This window comes from Chinchilla lanigera, unplaced genomic scaffold, assembly GCF_000276665.1.
Source record: "Chinchilla lanigera isolate Chin_1 unplaced genomic scaffold, ChiLan1.0 scaffold00110, whole genome shotgun sequence".
Lineage (NCBI taxonomy): Eukaryota > Metazoa > Chordata > Mammalia > Rodentia > Chinchillidae > Chinchilla > Chinchilla lanigera.
In genome coordinates, this window is record NW_004955511.1 from 1952739 (window position 1) to 1960693 (window position 7955).

Sequence of the window (7955 nt, forward strand, 5' to 3'; positions counted from 1 at the left end):
AGGAAGTCAGCCTGAGAATATAATGAGGCAGGGAGAACAACAGCAAGAGCGAAACCTTTCTTTGAGAAGGTCTTTTCCATTTAACTCTTAAATCAAATACTGTCCATCTAGGTCTTGCGGTTAAGATTAAACAACAACAAAAAAAATCAAGGAATTTTTACAAATGGGTAAGCTGAATAACTGGAGAGGGGAAATAATGCTGAGTGCAGTCCGGCTTTTGATATCTCATCATCCAAGACAGAAACAGCTGATGCTGCCCGAGCTCCGCTTTGCCCTTGCACTGGACACAGGCCCCCGCCCCACGCATCCCTAGCCCGTGTCTCAGACAGCAGCCACTGTTCTGGGTTCTTGGACTTAACTGTGACAAAGCAGTCAATGCCCTCTTGGCATGGTGTCTGTTAAGAGGAAGACACAAAACGTCAATACAACAAAAGAAAAGAGGGAAGTTTCACAAAAGATCAATGCTATGAAGCAAAAGATCAATTTTGTAAAGCCAGAGACTAATAAGAGGAGAGGAATTATACTACATAGCCATCAGAGAAGGCTTTCCTGGGACAAGGTTGCCTTAGATCTGAATGTGGAATAATTACATGCCGGAGATTCCCAGGTCACCACACCCACCCTCGGGATAGCGCCACGCAGAAGCAGCAGTGCAGACATCAGGCTCAAGGATAAGCTTCATTTGTGTGAGTGACTGAAAGAAAGCTCCACAGACATCATCCTCCCCATTTTACAGATGGGAACATTGAAACTTAGGAAGTTTAAACAACTTGCCCAAAGTTACTTTATCCATGCATACCATTTCTAGAAATTCTTTAACTTTCTTTTTACTTTTTGGATAGGCAAATTTGGTATATATTTATCAAAATAATAGGAAGAAGCACTCTCTGGGAAGTTTCCTCGCTTCCTGTCCACACCATTTCATCTCTTAACCCCACTCCCTAGTATGCATTAAAGATAATTTGCATTTGCTTTCTGGGTATTATCCAAGTGTTTATGGGCATACAAGTACAGTGATTGCAACCAGAACGAATTTTGTGACCAGAATCATGGAAAGAATTAAGTTCATGAACCAAGCTACCTCTGCAAATACAGTTTTACATTCTTATCGTCTTTCCTTACTCAAATACATTATATAAACTGTCCTGTATATTCCTTGTTTCTGTAAAAATATAAATTGCAGAGTTCTCCAGAGAAGCACCTAATTTCTCATTTTGCCATATACTATCCTCAAGCAGAAGTGAACTATATGCCTTTAGTCTTCTGTTGGTGGAAATAGAGATTGTTTCTTGGCCATTGCTAATAAAAAAATGAATAACCTTGTGCATATTCCAGTTTGTATAGATGAGACCAGTGGGTCAGAGTCACTGATAAAAGTTGTTTTATTGCCTTGCACTTGGGTAGAAAATTCTTACCCCTATTAGTACTGCATGATATCTTCCCAGAAGCACATCAGAAAACCACTTTGTGGACTTTTGGATTGTTATGTATCTTAAATGGTACTTCTGTGTAGATCTTAATGTGTGCCACTTCTCTTTATGTCAAAATTAACATTTTTTGTGCGTATGACTTGTACGTTTCCCTCAGTTTGATTTTATTATTGGTATGTGTAGGTTTTTAATCGTTCAGGGGAGGGGTTGCTCTTGTTTGTTTTGCCATGTGGAGATCTTATTTTGCGTTATGTATGTGTTTGCTCTTAAAGTTTATCAAACTTATCAACCCTTCTGTTATGGTGTACAAAAGTTTGTGACATCACAGCAAGGCTGTATTTTGCTTTTGTTCTTCATTTTCTTTATTTCATTTTTTGCAGTACTTGGGATTAAACCCAGGGCCTTCACACTAAACTACAACCCTAGCACTTAACTACATGTAGCCCCTTTTAAAAAATTTCTATTTCGACCCAGGGTCTCCCTAAGTTTTTCAGACTGGGATTAAGCTTGAAATCCACCTCCCAAAGAGTTTATTTTTAACATAGAGATCATCCTGCCCTCTGGAGTTGATCCTTGTGTATGATAACGAGACATGGCTATAACTTCCAATAACTAGGATGCAAATTCAAACGTGCTTATGCTTTCTGATGTTACCCTAAAAAGAACCAGTAGCTTCAAAATAAAACTATCCAAATACATATTTAACCTATGCAAAATCAATTTGATGGCAATAAGAGTCACAAGTTCCTTCAGGGCTATTGGCAGGCTGTTTAGGGATACCTCAGTTCTTCCCCAGCTGATCCTTAGCAGTTGGAGTCCACATGACTTAATGTATGCAAGAGGTCCATACAGGGCTGTGCAGATTTTCCAACAGGCCTCTTTCTGTCCATGCAATGACAGACTTTCCATCAGCAGACCTGGGCGCCAGTCTTACCTTGAACCCTTCCTGTCTATGAGATGTGGACAAGTGATTTCATTCTCTGGGCTTTCACTCCATCAACTAGACGGGGGTATTTTAGACCCTGCCTTTTGATGTTGTTAGTATCACTAGTTACTTATGATCTCCATTGGTCTGCAATAGCAAGCAGAAAAACCAAAATGACATGCAGGATTTGGAGGCAGACTTATTTTACATCAATGGGCACTGATTGAGATCATTCCCAAAAGATCAGGCCCTGATCTGTAGTGGTCTAGGGCTTATATGGGATAAGCAAGCAGGAAGTACAAAGGCAGAATGGCTTGTCAGTTGGGAGTTGGTTTGTACAGTGTGCATCACAGTGACCAGCCGTTTCTAACAGACAGAAGCAACCAGAACTGAAACAGGAACTGTTCTCTGGGCAACTGAAAAACTGAAGTATACTGGCTGGGGGAGGGGTTCACATCTTCTGCTACAGGTCCAGCTAGGACTTGAACCCAGTAATCTACTATTTTGTTGATTTCTACATATGTGAAAATAATAAAACAGTAAGCATTTACTGCCTATCAGGCACTATTCCAAGCCATTTTCATGAATGAATAAATTTAACCCTTTGAAAGAGGACCGGGGTGTAGATACTATTCTTCTTCTCATTTTGTAGATGAAGAAAATGAGACATAAAGATTTCAACATGAAGGAAATGTGACAGAGGGGAAAGTGAGGGAGCAAAAAGAGTGATCCTAGAGGACTGCAGCTGAAATGTTTGACCCTTAAAATTTTCAAAGAAACATTCAGTCGTGTAATTGCTGGGGTCATTTCTGAGGCCTTGAAATAGATCAGTTCCAGTGAGCAGCTTCCTAAGGAGCCTGCTTCTGAAGAAAGGACTCTGGAATTGGATTCACTTAGAATGTAAATGAAGATAAAGTGGTTATTCATGCAAAAATACGAAGAAAGTATATTTTTAGAAGGGTGAACCCTTGATGAATAAGCTCAAGGCTGGAACAAACTTGAAATGTCTGAGGCATTGAAAGAAGGCAATGTAGCCTCACTAGCCACTCCATTTTTCTAACAATTAGGTACACAATGGTGCTAGGGTGCTCAGTGCATAGCTTCCATTTGTATTATTCCCTTACAGTAACATCTGAGATCATCTCACAATACTCACTGGATTTCTGACAATGTCTCAGGAAGCTCCAGAGTGGGGAAATAGGAAAGTTTCAGAGGATGAGCAAGAAAGATTCAAATCCATCACCCCAACTTCATTGCTTTATGCTGCTTCTGGAACAGCTCTTGAAAGTCCAAATGGGGAGAGAGTGGGGAGGATGAAGAAAAACAAGAGTCAAGATGCAGAAAGCTGAGGTCAGGTGGAGCCTCCTCTGCTGGTGGGAGAGAAAGAGCTGCTCAGTGACTGTAAGACATATATTTGTACACTTGGGGAGTTATTGTCAGTTGAAACCCCTCTGTCTAGCACCCTGTTTGCTTGGCTCACCTCAGGCTCTCCGTGTTCTCAGGAGCTGGAGCAGCTTATTCACAAGGCTTACCTCAGATGCCTTGCTTTCGCCCCACATGTGTGACTGATCTCTGATGTGTGGCTTCAGCCACTCCCTACAGCTTTATCTTTCCATGCATCAGTTTTATAAATGAAAGATTCTACCACTGAGCAAAGCTGAGAATCCCTGAGTCCCAATTCCATCATTTGATTGGAAAGAATACTGGAAACTTGGGAGAGTAATAGGTTTGTCTGAAGCCACAATAAGAGAGACAGAGCTATTACCAGAACTCCAGCCTCCTGGCTCCTGTCACATGTTTCTTTCAGGAATGCCATGCCATGGCCATCCTTAACCTCCAGAGAACATTCTTTCATATATTTGATACTCTTTTTCAAAGCAGGGTAGTTGGGAGATGATTTCCATCCATTTATGTTTTTTTTTTTATCTTAGAAGACAAAGAGATAGATATCTATAAGAACTTAAGTTCATAAATTTTCCATTTACTCACAGAAAGATAGGAAGGGAAATGAGATTATTTTGCTACTATAATTCTACCAACTGGAGCACCTATGAGTTTTCTTGACATCTCAAGGAAAGAGTTAAGAGATGAAAGAAGTGGTAGGAATGGAATGGTTAGGAGGTATCCACACCTTCCTCTTCCATTCCTACAGCCTTGTCCTTTTCCGAGACCTCATTTACCTCTCACCTTGATCTCTTAGATAAACCTCCTCAGTGTTCTCTCTGTCCTTCCCAATTTTGCCCAAGTCATCATCTTTCAATAAATTTCTGTGTAAAAGCTCTCCTGATGGTCTAAGGCTCTTCTTCCAAGCAAAACTGTAAAAACAGCAAATAGTCTCTACTAATGTTAAGACCCAGTTACCTGAACTTGCCATCAAAAACCAATATATAAATATAATTTGGTCTAGTTGTTGTCTAATATTATAAATCTAATTTTGCCTTCAAATTCATGTTATGATCCAGAAAATTTGAGCGCTCCTCATTTGCACTGCAAGATCTACATTTTCACAAACGGAGGCCTGGGCTTGTCTCGGCCACTCTATGCCCATCTTCTCCCCTTACTGTCACTGTTGGAACTGCTTCTCCATCTTTCAAGATCTAGTTCATTGTCTCCTCCTTGTCCTTGAGCACTTCAAACCAGTGAGAATTCTTCCAACTTGGGCCTTCAGTGCTAGATCAGTCAGACAAGTTCATGATTGTTTTGAGGTGCTGCCTACATCACCATGATCTGTGATGCTGTTTGTTTCTCTCATACTGTGAGCTGTCTGCAGACAGGGCTAACCTTTATGTCTTTATATCTCTTAAATGGCCTCATACCACTCCTGGGGCACAATGAGTGTTCAGCCTAGCATCTGATGAAGGAAAGAGCTGAGAGATTCTTAGCATTCATTTCCTCTGGTTCAGAACCAGCCCACTGAGAACAGGCCATAAACTCAAGAGAGAATCCATTAGCAAATAGCCAAGGATCCTGCCCAAACAGAGAGGAGAAGATGGAAGCTCATTCAGATGCAGTGCGCCAATAACCACACATTCGATAAAACTCATCCTAGCTGAGCAACAACTGAGATAGAAGAAGTTTCAGCTGTGAAACCAGCAGCAAATACATCAGCATCCTGGTCACCCTCCAGCTGTCCTGACTTACAGCTGGCTTCTGTCTATTCTGAATTTCACCCATGAAATGAGCCCACAGGTCAGCTCAGAAGACTGCTTGAATAATGGCCACTAACACTTTGGAACACTGCAGTTATGCTGTAAAATTTAAACAGCTACAAGAATCAGAAAATCAGCCCACTGCAGAGCTGAGTATATTATTACTGAGCACCAGAGGCATGGAACTGCCACTTAGGGTAAATCTTCTTAGAAGATGAGGTTTGGGTCTTTATCTTGTCACCCAAATGATTCATTATCCTTTTCCCCTTCATTAAGAATTTGTTTTGCAGGCTCTGCAATTATCATCAGGTGTAAAGATGATAATGTAAATGACATGAGAGGTAAACAGTACATCCAAAACTGTATGCACCTGGAATATGGATTATAGACCTGAAGACACTGCTAATTATGAAGGCAGAGTAAATCAGAGATGATTCTGAAAGGAAGCATAATGCTTGGCATTATAGAGATGAGAAGGGAACTGAGGTTTAATTTTCCTGAGATTTGAATCTATTCAACCTGTCAACCTCCATCTCAGAGAATGGCTGACAGAATAGTGAACATGATAGAATAGTGAACATCTTGGGTCTGAGCTACTGATGCATTCGTTCACTCTATAATCAAATACTGTAACCAGGGGCTGGGGATTTAGTTCAGCAGCACAGCGTCTGCCTGGCAAGCTCAAGGTTGTGAGTTTGATTCCCGGTACCAGAAAAAAAAACAAAAGAAAAAAAGACAAATACTATAACCAGTCAGTGCCAAGTTTGAGAAATGCAGAATTAAAGCAGACTTGACCCTGGCCCTCACAAAATTAGTGCTTAATGGAAAAAAAATACAATAGCACAAATGCACATAAGTGCTGGTTTAATCACACCATGGCCCCCATCACAGTCAGAACCAAAAGAGTGCTTGTCCTATCAAGAGTGATCATGCTCAATATTGCTTCTAGGTGAAATCCAAAGAAATTGAGTTGAGAAACAGAATTTGAGGAAAAAGGAATTGAGGATAGGGTGGTACGTACCAGAGGCTGAGAAGAATAGAACAGGGGATGAAGGGAAAAGGTAAATCTGCAGGTACTAAGGACTAAGTTCTGATGGACCATTGCACACTGGGAGTGGCTGTAAACAACAAAAATGGACTTTATCTTTTATAAGGCTAGAACAAAGGACTTAGTATAAAGAAATGGTCCTCACTGACCTCTAAGCACTGGGGCCAAAATATTGGCTCTCCTCTTAGCCCATCTATCTTTTCTGGTTTTGGCCTCCATAATTCAGTTGAACATCCAGAAGAGAATGTTAGTGACATAACATCTTGTAATGGGGGCAATGAGCTTAGTATTACTATTTTACTTGAATATTGAGAACCTTAGAACATAGAATAGAACTGTTATTTTCTAATGACTATGGATGTTCTAATAGTTCAATCTCTGTAGAATGCTAACAGGCAACAATGATATAATTTTTGCCCAGAAAAATTAAAATCGAAACCATACATAATATTGTAGCATGACAATCATGATGACATTGTTGTGACATATTTAAATTTCCATTTTGACATAGTACAGCTCTTTTAATCAATCATAGCTCTCTGATAAGAGGCTTTTACCTAAATTGGTTAACCTTTAATGGAATGTCACTGAAGAAATTTGTGACATTGTCTGGACAGGTATCTTAATGTCCAGGTATCTCTAAGTATAGTGGCACATATACAACATGTATATTACTTAAGTTTTTGTTGAAAGAAGATGCCTGAAAGAAAAGTTGATCACCATAAACAATCCCTGTTTTACATTTTGGAAGACCTGTACATCTGAAGACCTGTACATCTGAAGGCATGAATACATTTAATACAGCATGAGATTAACAATGAATTGTCAATCCATGTGAAAAACCTTTGTTTCTTAATTTAGCTATGTACCAAGAGCATCTTTTGTGAGAAAGCCTTATTATATTATTTCAGAAAACAACCCTTTGCTAATGACCAATGTAAACATATCACAATATGGTTTTAATAACATTTACTGGGGTATTTCCCACAAGGCTATGGAGATCACTGGGGCTTCCAATTAATGAACAAAGGCTGGGATAACTTTTTCCCAGGCAGCTGCTCCTTTATTCACTAAAGGGATCCCTGACTAATGATTTTCCAAGCCCAAAGGGTCCCTATTTATTTACTTTAACAAATTTCTTATGACCTATGACAAAACTAATTTTGATATCAGTTTGACCAACTAGTAACCCAAGTGGAAGCACATCAGACAAATGCTTCAAAAATCCAAAAATGCAAAAAGAAAGGAAAACAGAAAAAATTGTTGAGCTCAAATTGAAAAACAACCTTTCATAGATTGGACAAACAGACAAACAAACATACACAAAAAATAGGCTTAAATATCAGAGTTCACTCAAATACATTTTTGGTTAAATTGAATTACAATAACTTATAATTTTAGAA